Here is a 14,956-nt window from a genome sequence, read left to right on the forward strand (position 1 = left end):
ATTTTTGTACACTGATTTTGTATCTTGAAACTTTAGTGAAATACTTTATCAGTTCCAGGGGCCATTTGGCAGAGTCTTTTCAGATTTTCTAGGTGTAGAATCATATAATCAGTGAAAAGAGATAGCTTGACTACTTTTTCTATTTTAATGTCTTTTATTTCATTCTCTTGCCTGATTTCTCTGGCTAGCACTTCCAGCACTATGTTGAATACGAGTGGTGAAAGTGAGCATCCTTATTTTGCTCCAGTACTCAAGAGGAATGTTCTAGCTTTTGCTCATTCATCTATAGGTTTTTCATAGATGGTTCTTGTTATTTTGAAGTTGTTTCTTTGACAGCTAGTCTGTTGAGAGTTTTTATCACGAAAGCATATTGGATTATTTCAAAGGTGTTTTTTTCTACATCTATTGTGATGACCACATGGTCTTTTTTTAAATCTGTTTATGTGGGGAATTCCATTTACCAATTTGGGCATGTTGAACCAGACCCTACACTCCAGGATTAAAGCCTACTTGATTGTGGTGAATTAACTTTTTGATGTGCTACCGAATTTAGTTTGCTAATGTTTTGTTAAGGATTTTTGTATCTATGTTTATCAGGGATATTGGTTCAAAGTTTCCTTTTTTCATTGTATTTTTGACAGATTTTCATACCAGGCTGATGTTGGCTTCATATAGTAATTTAGGGAGGAGCCCCTACTCCCTGATTTTTTGGAATAGGATTGGTATTAGTTTTTCTTTGTACATGTGGTGAAATTCAACTATGAGTTCATATGGACCAGGGTTGCCTTCAGTTGGTAGTGTTTTTTTTTTTTTTTTTTTTTTTAATTACTGATTTAATTTCTGAACTTGTTATTGGTCAGTTCAGGTTTTCACTTTTCTCCTGGTTCCATCTTAAGAAGTCCTTTGTTTCCAGGAATGCACTGATTACCTCTAGAGTTTCTAACTTGTGTCTTAAGTAGAGGTGTTAATACTTTGAGAGTTAAAGTATTCTTTAAAACTCAGAATACTCTGAGTTTCTTTTGTATTTCTGTGGGAATGGTTGTGATGTCATGTTTGCTATTTCTGATTGTGCTTACTTGAATCTTTTATTTTTCTTTATTAATCTAGCTAGTGATCTATCAGTGTTGTTAATTTTTTGAAGAACCAAACCTTGGTTTCATTGTATGAACTGTTGGGTCTTGATTTTGTTCAGTTCTTTGATTTTAGTTATTTCTTTCCTTCTATAGCTTTGGGGTTGGACTGCTCATTTTTTTTTTTTTTTTTTTTCCTAGTTCCTCTAGATGCAATGTTAGATCTTAATTTGAGATCTTTCTAACCTTTTGATGAAGGCATTTACTTCTTATAAACTTTCCGCTTAACACAGTTTTAATTGTATTTCAAAGATTTTGTTAATTTGTGTTGCTATTTTCAAATAATGTTTTGCTTTTTCTCTTATTTTGAATTTATTGAGACTTGTTTTATGGCCACGCATGTGATTGATCTTAGAATACATTTCATGTGCAGATGAGAAGAATATATTAGGTTGGTGCAAAGGTAATTGCGGCTTCTGCCATTGAAAGTAATGGGAAAAACCACAATTGCTTTTGCATCAACCTAATATAGTCTGTGGTTCTTGGGTGGAGGATTCTGTAGATGTCTATCAAGTCAAATTAATCAAGTTTTGAGTTTAAGTCCAGAATTTCTTTGTGAATTTTCTGCCTCAATAATCTAATGCTGTCATTGGGGTGTTGACATCCCTCACTATTATTGTGTGTCTTTCTAAGTCTTTGTATAGTCAAGAAGAACTTGCTTTATAAATCTGGATGTTCTAGTGTTGGGTGTGTATATAATTAGGATAGTTAAATGCTCTTGTTGAATTCAACCCTTTATCATTATAAAATGCCCTTCTTTGTCCTTCCCAATTGTTGTTGATTTAAAGTCTGTTTTACCTGATATAAGAATAATGACTCCTGCTATTCTCCATTTCCCATTCATATGATAAATCATTCGTCATCCCTTTACTTTGAGCCTGTGGGTGTCTTTACATGTGAGATATGCCTCTTGAAGTTAGCAGGGAGATGGTTCCTTTTGTCCTTTGTGTGTGTGTGTGTGTGTGTGTGTGTGTGTGTGTGTGTGTGTGTTATCTGGCTTACCACTCTATGCCTCTTAAGTGAAGTGGTTAGATCCTTTACATTCAGGGTTAGTACTGATATATGAGATTTTGATCCTCTTTGTGTTGTTGGCTGTTCGTTTTGTAAACTTAATTGTGTAATTGCTTTATATTGTCTGAAGACTATATGTTTGAGTGTGTTTCTTTTGTTGCAGGTTTCAATCTTTCGTTTCCATGTTTAGCACTCCCTTAAGGACCTCTTGTAAGGCTGATCTGGTGTCAATGAATTCCTTTAGTGCTTGCTTATCAGAGAAAGATTTTACTTCCCATTTGCTTATGAAACTTAGTTTGGTGGGATATGAGATTCTTGGTTGGAATTGATTTTCTTTAAAAATGCTGAAAATACGCTGGGCGCAGGGGTACACGCCTATAATCCCAGCACTTTGGGAGGCAGAGGTGGGCAGATCACGAGGACAGAAGATCGAGACCATCCTGGCTAACACTGTGAAACCCCGTCTCTACTAAAAATACAAAAAATTAGCCTGGTGTGGCGGCATGCGCCTGTAGTCCCAGCTACTTGAGAGACTGAGGCAGGAGAATCGCTTGAACCTGGGAAGCAGAGGTTCCAGTGAGCAGAGATCGCGCCACTGCACTCCAGCCTGGGCGACAGAGTGAGACTCCGTCTCAAAAAAGGAAAAAAAAAATGCTAAAAACAGACCCCCAATCTCTCCTGACTTGCAAGGTTTCTGCTGAGATGTCTGCCGCTAGCCCGATGGGGTTTCATTTGTAGGTAATCTTACCTTTGTCTTTAGCTGCCTTTAATATTTTTTTCCTCTGTGTTGACCTTGGCAAATATGACCTTGGGGATGGACACATTATGTGGTATCTCACAGGGGTTCTCTGTATCTCTTGATTTTGTATGTCCTCCTCTCTAGCAAAATAGGGGAAAGTTTCATAGACTATATCCTCAAATATATTTTACAAGTTGCTTGCTCTCTGTCTTTCAGGAATGCCAATAATTTGCCGATTTCATCTCTTTACACAATCCTACATTTCTCAAAGGTTTTGCTTATTTAAAAAAATATTTTTTTTTCTTTATTTTTATTTGACTGACCTGGTTTAAAGAACTGGTATTCGAGGTTTGAGATCTTTTTCCTTAGCTTGATCTATTCTGCTGTCATATGCTTTTAATTGCATTATGAAATTCTTGAAGTAAATTCCTCAGTTCCGGAAATTCAGTTTGGTTCTTTCTCAAAATGGCTATTTCACCTTTCAGGTCCTGGATCATTTTACTGTTTGTTTTGTTTTGTTTTTGCATTCCTTGGTTTGCATTTCAACTTTCTCCTGGATCTCAGTGAGCTTCCTTGCCCTCTAGACTCTGAAGTCTATATCTATTATTTCAGTCATCTCAATCTGGTTAAAAACTATTTCTAGGGAATTAGTGTGTTGTTTGGAGACAGGGAGAAACACTGGCTTTTTGAGTTGCCAGAGTTCTTGCACTGATTCTTGCCCATACGTGAGGGCTGGTGTTCCTTTAACTGTGATGTAAGTCGAATATAGTCAATAGGCTTCTTTTTGGGTGTTTTCAGTGGGCCAGCACTCTGCGGAATCTTTATTTGTGACTGGAATTTTGCCTTAGTTTTCACAGGTGCTGTATACTGGTGAAGTATTTTGGTGTTGTATTTTGGACTGAGATCCAGTTGGTGGCGCTTGAGATTACTGGCCTACAGATGGGCTGTTAGTCGCATGGCTCTGTTGTATTTTGGCACAGTTGACAGTCGTGCCCTGTGGCGTGGGGAGAAAGAAATAACCCGTTCACTTGGCCCACTCCTGAGCATTGAAAGAACCCCCTCTGATCACTGGCTCTACATCCATGTTTCTATTGTTGGTTGTTCTGGTCTGTAGGGCTCCCTCAGTCAGAAGCCACAGCTGGCAGACATTTATACCCTTCTGGCCTGGCCCTGCGAAAGGAGGAATGCTTCGCTCCCTTGCAGGCCCATGAACGTGGGCCCCTCACTCCTGTCAGTGTTCTGAGAGTGAGGGCTTCCCCTTGCTTGGGCGCCATCCAAGCCAGTGTCATAACAGGCTACGAGCAGTAGGAGTGGACGGAGTCCCCTAATCTAGCGACACTCCTGTCCACAAAGTTCCAACAGAATCAGGTCCGCTGTGCTGAAAGCCACAGCAGGCGCAACCCACTGGGTCATGTGCTGCGGAGGATGGGTGGAGTCGCCTGCTCCGCAGAAGGAGGGGCACTGGCAGAAGTGAGGCCATTGTGCTTGAAGCTGGCTCAAGCTGGTGAGGCAGACTGGAGCAATCTTACTGCTCCTGGACACCATGACTGTGGCCTCTATTGGGGCTATGGCAGCTGGTGCCTGGCTGCACAGTGTCCAAGCCCGTGGAGGACCCTGTGGTCTTGAGTGTTGTAGCCGCAAAATTTCCGACTGCTCTCTCTGTCAGTCTAGAGGTCCCCGGAGCCAGGGAGATTCTCCTGTTCCCAGGCATGCACAGGTCCCTTTGAGAAGTGTGGATCCCTGGGGGCTCTCACTTAGCATTTCCCTGTTAGGGCTGGCCCTGCGCCAATCCCCGATGGGTTGCAGCTCAGCCTCGCATTTCCCTGTTGTCAGTGTCCCCTCACTCCCTTGATGGGTCCGGAAATGGTTTCTTAGATGGTCGGCTGGCAGAGTCAGTGTTTATTATTTCATTTCCTCTCCGTGAGAGCCATGCACACCAGCTGTTTCTATAATAGTCCACCATCTTGATTCTCCACCTCATTTTTTTCACACTGAATTTCGCTCTCCCTCATTTCGTCAGCTTCAATTTGTCTGCTACAACTTTTTAAATATTAACTTCCCTTTATGTGGTTTTGTGTTTTCACAACTAAAGCTCTCAGTGAGGAAAAAATATATGATCAGAGCCAATCAGCTACAGCCGAGGTTTTAGGGGTTAAAAATCTGAAAGAACAAGCTGAGGCACAAAATATGATTTTAAAGAGTTTACTTAAGCCAAGTAAAGTTAGGACAGTTGCTTGGGGAACACTTCCAAGTTACCTTGAGAAGTGTTCTGGAGAACAAAAGAGAGGTTTGAGCTTTTAAAGAAAAAAGGACAAATCGGGAGAGGGGGGATTACAAAAGTTGTGTTTCAGGAATTCTTATTGGTTTAAAGATCTATAACACTGATTAATAATTGGCTAGACATTGTTGAAGCACAGCGTGTAAGTTTTGGTGCCCAGCATATGACATCATTAGGTTAATTTATAAGTATTGTGGCAGTATTCAGTCTAAAGTCCATACAGCCGGTGGCTTCAAGAGGATGATTACTCAGCTCAAGGGGGTTAGTGAGATGTGACTCTTACCTCATTCTTATGCCTCTCTGGGCCCGATAATTTAAAGGGGGCTGCATTCTTCAGATAAAAAGTTTCTTTTCTTTCTCAGGGGACAGAACAAAAACCACATTAATTTATGGTCAAAGAATAGCTCGTGGTCGCTTTTGTCAGAAAATGGCTGTGGATATGGTAGGCACTCTGAGTCAATAGACTTCCACATGGCCAATATTTACTCACTTGATATGTAAAGAGGTCTCTCTAATGACAATGATATGGAGAACAATTTTTGAATGCTTCATATGAATTCAGGTGCATATTATAATAGAGGAAAGTAACAGTTAAAATTTGAAAGCATTTTCTTATTTTAATCTACTTTGAGATAGTTGTAAAGTAAGATGTTTTTGCCCATTTTTGTTAGCATATAAGAAGGCATATTTTGTTATTTTTATGAAATTGGCTTAATACTAACATACTGACAATGTATGATCCTTGTTTTTAATAGAATCCCCATTGCGCCTCGGGGAAATCACTGTGATTATTGCAGGATTCACAGAGATTCCTTTCTTTATTTATCCCAGGGCTTTTACTTGTAAACCTATTTAATATAAAACATACTGCATTGGAGATGATTCCAGAAAGCTCTATTTAATGTTGATTCTGAAATTCTACCATGATGTGGCCAACTGAGAAATGAATCAAGGAAATCTTCTGAAGCTTATCACTTTTCAAATCAAATGGATGAACTGTGTACATGTTAGAAAAATATCTGCTACTCTTTCTGTGGTTTAGTCTACTGGTTCTGAGGACTATTTGGGTCACCATTTGATTATCCCTTTCTTCAAGGTGAAATGTACAAACCTATTATATTATTTTAAAAGAGAAGCAACAGAGGAAATAAATGTTCAGTTTCACTATATTGCATCATTTCACATGGCTATTTAGGGGAAGAGGAACAAAATGTAATATAGTCCCTTTTATAAAATTATAAACTAAACTATATATATAAATATATATTGAAAACATGTTACTTACTTTACTTCTATGATTTTGAGAACTTTTGTTGTTACATTTCTCTTCTAAATTGTTTTGTTGTTGCTTTTGTCATGTGAATGTTTAGTATGATTCCACAGTAACTATTTAATTCTGATCAATATAAGATTTGTCTTTGGTTGCAGGTCAACAAATATTTGGTTATATTTCAGAATGCTTTTTCAGGATTTAGTAAATACAGTTCTATGGCTTTGATATAAAGCAAATGGAAATATATTGGTAACACAAGCTTAACAGAAAATAGAATGCCATACTCTACTTATGCATAATACTATGATCAGGAGGCTGCCTATATCTCAGATGAGGAAAGTGATGAACTATACATCAACTCTTTACATTACCTTTTCAATCCTTATACAGTGTTAAGACAATGGCAGACATTAATTTGACAATATACAGTGTTCCAAAAGATACTGCAAACATTATATATATGCACATTACATATTTATAATTGTATATTCATTTTCTCATTCCCAAAATATTTCTTGAGCATCTACTATGTTCTAGTAAGTACATTCCAGGAATCAGTTTATCTGAGATAACAAAACAAATGAGGTCTGTGCCTTCCCAGAGCTTATATTACAGAGGGAAAATCAGGCAGTAAACACATTAAAAATAAATTAACAAAATAAAGAAAGTATAAATTCTATGAAGTAGATTAAAAAATGGTGAAGAAATTTGGGGAAGCCAGATAGAATAGTGAAAGGACATCTTAAGAAGTGATATGTGAGCTGCACTGAAGGGAAACAAGGAACCAATTAATTATACATAGAATTCTGGGAAGAACATTTATAAAAGACGGGATAACAAGAGCAAAAATGGAGAGATGGAAATAGTTGGGATGTCCACAAAACGGAAAGTATATCAGTGTAGCTGGAAAATAGGAAGCCAGGAGAAGCGTGTTTAAATTGTTGTTGGAATCAGAGTCAAGCGCCAGAGCCTACAAGACCTTGTAAGTGATGTTAGGAATTTGGACTGATGCAATACAGTGTGCCATGGAATGATTTTAAGCAGAAGAAACCTGGTGCAATTTATTTAAAAAGCTTCCTTATTATACCTCTGGAAAATATTTTATTATTAAATTAGTAAAAATAAATAAATAAATAGCTGGTTAGTAGGTGGAGCAATATTTCATTGATATCCACTCTCCCTTTCTTCCTTTGAATAATAGAATGCTTGAGTTTAGTTGAACAAACATCTGTCCAGCTAGAGATTATATATCTCAAACTTTCTTGCAAGTAGATATGGGAAATTGTGTGATTCCTGGATCACATAGCTTAAAAAGGAAATTGTGCTCCATCTTCTCACTTTCTCCTTAATGATAGAAACACAGAGATTTTATAATAATGGCCAACTTCGACCATACAGACAGGGAAAACCTACTCTGGAATGGTGGAGGGAAATGAATCCGATGCTTGGATGACTTCATGGATTAGAACTGCCTATTTATCCTGGACCTCTTGCCTACCTGTGGATTTTCACATGCAAGAGATACAACATTTTATTGTTTTACTTGAACCACTACTATTTGGGGTCTCTGTGACACCAACTTAGTCCATACTTACAAATGTAACCCAAAATAGCTGTTATGAGAAATTAAAATAAAAATAGTTACTAATAAGGGACTTTGCTTAACTTTCACAGTATAAATACAGCTTACCAGTTCAGTCCTCATTTACTAAGAGGTTAGATGATTATTTAATAGGACTGCACCTTTAATGTAGGTTATCTATTCAATGAAACAACTGAACTTTCAGGTAGGAACTAGAGTTAATATAGTAGGTGGCAGCCTATTCCTAGGATCTCTATTTAGGGGTGCATAATAGTATCTTAATGCATTAATCTGAGCGTTCCCAAATTCTGTTTGCCAAGCCAAATATTTCACAACAGAGGTTTTCGTGTGTGTGTGTGGTTTTTTTGAACTGTCACTCTCCAGTGGCTTCTTCTAAATGCAAAATGGACAATCTGCCTCAGGCTTCCTAGAAACCCACTGTATCATTTGGCCTAAATAACTCCAGTTTGATTTTATTTTTTTCCACACAGACTAGTGCTATAAGGCAATAAAAATTGCTTGGGGTCAAAAACAATACACTTAAAATAACTGGAAAACATGTAGAACATACAGAGAGGTCAATGTGCGCAACAGGATTGTGGCCAGTCACATGTATTTAAATCATGTAAAGAAAAACTGTCGTATTTGAATCCCAGTGAGAAGTAGGGAGTGACATTATTACTAAAAACAAATCTAGTATTAAGCTACTTATCTATTTTAAGCCTGGAAGAATATCATTTTAAATTCAGATAACCACTTGAGGAACAAAATTGTGTAGTGGTTATAGAAATTCCATTGCCATATTGATATTTACTCTTTTCATTTCTTTGACAATGTATGCTTAAATCAGACTTCATCAAAAGTATAGAAGCTTAAAATTTTCACACCTATCTAAGGCTCTGCAGCATTCATATAAAATGCATATAGGGGACTAATTGGCAGGGAAGAGAGCCAAGAGCTTGGGTGGCATTACCTTCCATGAGGAGCAGATGGCTACCCACCTGGGGAGCTGTAATATGCACTTAATTGAAAGGAAGTCAGAGTCAGTCAGCAGAGATCACATTTAGAGTAAGCCATACTACTCATGATTTCATAGTCACTATTGTTTTACTTCTGATGTTCACTGTCTTTTTAGCTTTAACTGTATAAATGTTACATAGAAGGCAATGATATTGTATTATTACTGCATATGAATGCAGTAGCATTGCAAAAGAATGAAAGATTTTTCATACTTTCATCTCTAGAGGATGCTGTAAAAATTCCAAAAGTCTTTTAAGAAATTAAAGTAGCCAAACTGTGTGAAACATTAAATTATACACAACAGACACTTAAATAGAATACTTATGAGGAAATGAATGTTCTGATTAACTGGGTTTTTGATGAATTGAATGATCATCTATCATGTCCTGATGGGAAAGGCACTGTGCCCAAATATTATTAAGCATAAAGCAGGAGCTCAAAAGCATATTATTTAGTTTAGATAAATGAAAAATCATTTTTGTTTTAATTCTTACTATTAAGCAATTGTTTTCTAAAATCTAAGGGAAGAATTCCTTGTCTAAGTGGAGAACTTGATTATCTGCATCATTATTAAGACTTTTCAGTGCCTCTTGGTAACCATTTTGAGGACTAATCCTCATTTGTACTGTGGGAATTCAGTTCAGTAAATAGTTTCAGCCATTCCAGGTCAGGCAGGATGCCCAGCATAGAGGTTTCTGAGATGATTGGACAATTTCTATCCTCTAGGAGCTCACGGGCTTTTGAGTCACAATCAGAGCGTCCTGATAGAAACTTTTATGCTAAGCCCTCTCCAGCATGGATTTGATTCCTGTTATTATCTCGGCCATTCTCCAGCTTAAAATTCTTCAAGAGTACCTCTTGCCTTTCTAATAAAAGCCAAACCCTCTAGAATAATGCAATGCTCAGATATTTCATAACTGTTCTCAGGTCTGTAAAAGAAAACTGGTCTTTGAGTGGTGACTGAAAATTGACGTGAAGAAGAGTCAAGGATAAGAAGTTCTCAAAATAGGACCAAAGAAGGTATTGTTAGGTATCCCCGCTAGAGCAATCTTGGCAGTGGAGGCAGTTTCCTACTGTCAGTTTTGCTATAACGCTGCATATACACTCCTGAAAGTTATCATGCTATGCAAAACTGTGCAGCAAAAACCAGACACTCCACAGAAAAACTTCATCAGTCATACATTAAAAATACAAGAACTTAATAAATATGTTAGCACAGTTTTATATATATTAAGTGGTTTATGAATACATAAATTCTATAATAAAATGCAATCTTAAGACCTGAAGTTTTCTTATTTCAAAATTAAGCAATATTAAGAATAGCTTTTAGGTTATTGTGAGATGGTAGAAGGTGGATTCTCAGAAATCAGATGAAATTTGTAACACCAGATGTGGACATATGTGGCTCACAGCACACATAGTGAACTGAGGTAGCTAGTGGAAGTTTGAGATGGGTGACGTCTGAATTTTGCATATTCTTATGCAGATGGGTTCAGCTGGGTGCAGTTTTTTTGAGTTCTCCTGGTGTTTCTGGCAGGGGAATTCCCACAGAAGCAAATGTGAAATTTGCATTATGCTTAAATTATTCCCAAATATCTCAATTACACTGAAACAAATTCATGTTATCAGAGCAAGCATTGTAGCAGAACTGACTGTATTTTGTGATTTCAGGTATTTGAACAACTCAGTGAGCCACCTGCTCATGAATTTATAACATTTATTTCATAATTAGGAATAGAAGGCTGAAGATGCTAAGGCTGGCCGAGAAGAATACTTGAAATTCTTTCATATAAAGGGCAGTAATTCAATTAATGCAAAAGTGCCCCGATGGATGTCAGTGCTTTGTGAAATAGGAATAGGAAACAGGAGGGTGCAGATCCCTGAAGCAGGAGATGGCAGAGCATAGCCATCAAGTGGGTGTGGCAGCAGAAGAGGAACTTGAGATGAAGAGCGGAACATGTCCTGTCATCCTAACTATGCGAAGATTTGTTTCTGCTTATTTTCAACCAAGCGGAAATAAAAATAACCTGCTCTCAGAGTTATTTTTGTCATCAGGAGCTGCAAATAAATGCAGCTCTGTTTTTCATGATTTATAAAAAATTTTGCGTGTTTTAAGATACACATCATTACAAAAGTGATACTCCTCCCCTACCCCGACAAGGATACATTAATCAAGGTGTGCAGGACTGGGTCTACAACACTGCCTGGAAAGATTCCCCATAGTTGCAGCCAGGAAAACATGACCTTGGCTGTCAAGAAGGAGGGGAGAATACAGGATCTGTGACAACATATTTTAAGCTGCTTAATCCCTTCACATATAGCTATAATACCTGGCTCAACGTGATGATATATTTCCTTTAAATACTTATCTGAATCATATTATTTTGGAAATGTGTTTGAAACATGAATAGAAACCAAGGAAATTAATATTATAAGGGATAGGATGGAATTGTATAGATTTTTTTAAAAGGAAATAAAACACATAAATCGCCTAAAATCATGTAAACTGGCTTTAATTTAGTAGCAATGTGGCTACCAGATCATGTGAAGATGAATACAACATACACAGAAATATCATCAAAGTACCTTATTTAAAGTTTAGTTTCTTAATATACTCAACAAATACTTCTCTTTGATTACTATGAGCTTATTAATTATGCAAGATTTTAAAAAGTATCATTTAAAATCTTTACTCACTGATTTTTTTAAAGAAATTACTTCTTATATCCTAAAATACAAATTGCATATCACTACTATATACATTATGACAGATGGTAACACCAAAAAAATTAATAAAAATAAAAGTCTGTTTATTTTTTTTAAATTGACTGTCTACACATATTCTTTTACCCCAATGTTGTTTTTTTTTCTGATTTATGCAATATCTCTCTTTTAAAATAGCTTTTATATTGCTAGGAATATCTGTTGTGCATATTTCCCACAGAAATATTTCCTAAGTTATGCTAAACCTTGAATGTAGCTATATGTATCACAGGGAAGTGAAGAAGTATAGTATTATGAGGGAACTAACATTTGCTCCAGCATTTGAGATGTAAGACGTTTTGGGATCGAAATGGGATCCACAGGCACAAGATTCCATCAAGGAAATAAAAGTGAGGTTGTTGAGTCAATATTACGTATCATTGCAGGCACAGAAAAAAATGGTGTTGCATCCACAACTGATTTTTTTATTAATAGTTTCTAAGATCTATAAAAGCAAATAAATGTAGCAATGATATGAAATGAAAACCAACTACCCATTTAAGTCATGCTCACACCACATAGTATTTATGATGAAAGAGCAAACCTGCTCTGAGTTTTTGTAAAGCAGCCTCTAGGAATTTAAATAACCCTGCCTGAGAAGATTAGGTGGAGAAATACAACACACACACACACACACACACACACACACACACACACACCCCATTAACTCTATATGAAAAATAATAAATTCTTTAAATTCAGCATTCAAAACATAACTGGTTGGTTGCTAAGTTATAGACCCATGGATCAAGGAAGCATGAGGATTCACACATCTGAAAAGTCAATATTGAAAACAACAAAACAAACAAAAAATAAATCTCAATGTCTTTCAAGTAACTACTGATGGTGATTCTAAGCTGTTTCCAATTCACCTTTTTTTTTTTTTTTTTTTTTTTTTTTTTACTTTCTAGAATCAGGGAATAATGAATCTTAGTAACTGTTATAGTCCAAGCTGCTTGTCAGATAGATGTGGGTACTAAGAGAAAAGTTAAATGCCTTGTTTTATGACATACAATGATTAGTTAGAGAGCTAGGATTAGAACCCAGACACAATACAATTCCCTAATTTCTTTAGTATATTAAAGCCAATTTTGCTGGTCTACACAGAGCAGTTGTGACAGTTAGCATTACATGAAATATCAGCAAGAAATTGATATTTTAAAACCCCGAACCTCACAATGGGTAGTAATCAGACCACGAAAATACATGGGTTCTCTTTGCATGTCTGCCTCATGTACTTGCAACATAAGAAATGTGGCAATAAAATATTAATGCTGTAAAACATTTAGGGTTACACAAATAGAAGAAAAAACACTGAAATATGAAAATATATCAGATCTCTCATGATGAGGCCGGACTCCACTCCTGGTTGTCTCCTGCTGGAAGAGTGGGCTAGGATTCAGTCACATAGAATCATCTAGCAGCAGGATCCAGCTGGGTATACAGCTCTGCTGCTAAACTGAAGGCGAAGTTAGAGTCCAGTCCCACTTTGTTGGCTTCTTGTTTCATTGGTTTGTGGAACATTTAAATAAAGAGAGTCTGGGATTTTCTTAAATGCAGAAGGCGCCTATGATTTCCTATTTTTAAGCTCAGAGATTCCAGTGTTTCTATAGGATTCTGCAGCTGGTTGGCTGCTGAGCAGTGAAGTAGTGAGTCAGGGACATACAGCTTTGCCTAACAAATGGCACCTTTTCTAGATGCATGATTCTGCCATGTGTTCGCACATGCTATGTCAGCACCTTGAAATGTTCACCTTCCTATATGTCACCTATCTATTAACACTCCTACCGTCACCACCAAACTTCTAAGATTGCCTGGCTTGACTGTCTCCTTTTTTATGAAACCTCTCATAACTGCTTTGGACAGAAGTAATTGCTCCCTCATTTGTAATACTATAGAACTTTGTTTTCACCTCTGTGGTAAGATTTACCTTAATGCATTGTAGTTGCCCCTTCATCTATGCCAGATGTATAGGAGCTATGACCTCTCCACATTTGAAAGTAAAGTGCCTAGAACAGCACTTGGCTAACAGCATGTATTAACGAGGTGTGTTGAATGAATGAATGAAATTTTGCAAGGTCATTCTGGTTTAATCAACACTTATGCACCTGTTCTTATTCTCTCCATTATTAATCTTTTTTAAAAAAATAAAAAACTTCAAAAATAGTTTTGCTGATTTAAAATTTAATTATTCTATCAGTTCACAAATACTAATTAAGCACTTATTATACGCCAGGAACTCTGGTTGGAGCAGACTTATTTTAGGGGACAGGTCAGAGAAGAAATGGTAGAAAGAATAGAATTGTAGATCAGGAGCACATGGGGACTGTGGGAGGAGTTTTAATAAAGAGCAATACGATTTTACCGGCACTTTAAAAAAATACTTGTTTCTAAAGGCTATACTTTCAGGGATCATTTCTATAGTTTGTTCCTAGAGAAGATTCTCTGAATGTGCAGAGCACCAGAAACCATGACGAGGACGAGAAGGTGCAGCATTCTTTCCTAAATGTGAAGCCAGCTCTTGGTGTTGCTTCAACTGCCATTTGCCATTAATGATAGTTCTTCTTTCCCACTGGGAGAATAAAAAGGAGAGCTGCAGTCCTTTATATATATATGTGTGTGTGTGTATATATATATATATTTCTAACTGCTGTGTGGGGAATAGGCCATAGTGGAGGAGTGGAAAGCAGAAAGACCACTTAACATATGCACTAGTTTTCTAGGAATTCTGTAAAAACGTACCACAGTCTGAGTGGCTTAAACAACAGAAATTTGTTGTTGAAACTCCTGGAGGCTAGATATCTGAGACAAAGGTGTTGGTAGAGTCAGTTCCTTCTGACGGCTCTGACGGAGACTGTTCTATGCCTCTCTCCTAGTTTTCTGGTGATCTACAGACAATCTTAGGCATAGATGCATCACTCTGGTTTCTATTTTCATCTCCTCATGGCATTCTCTCTGTGTGCTCATCTGTCTCTGCATCCAAATTTTCCACTTTTATACGGACACCAGTCATATTGGACTAGAGCCTACCCAAATGACTTCATCCTAATTTGACTGCAAAGACACAATTTCTGAATAAGATCACATTCTGAGACACTAGGGATTGGGGCTTCCATGTATCTTTTTGGAAGAATGCAATTCTACCATACCAGTATACTAT

The 14,956-nt window shown here is 37.1% G+C and overlaps 1 non-coding gene across 1 annotated transcript; it reads left to right on the forward strand.

The window, feature by feature from the left end:
• The first annotated feature begins 14,189 nt into the window (after positions 1 to 14,189).
• Positions 14,190 to 14,399, forward strand: LOC126954133 (small nucleolar RNA U3). The gene has a single exon (XR_007725562.1). It is a non-coding gene; the product is annotated as a small nucleolar RNA U3 (small nucleolar RNA).
• The last annotated feature ends 557 nt before the right edge of the window (positions 14,400 to 14,956 follow it).

Source organism: Macaca thibetana, chromosome 4 (assembly GCF_024542745.1).
Source record: "Macaca thibetana thibetana isolate TM-01 chromosome 4, ASM2454274v1, whole genome shotgun sequence".
Lineage (NCBI taxonomy): Eukaryota > Metazoa > Chordata > Mammalia > Primates > Cercopithecidae > Macaca > Macaca thibetana.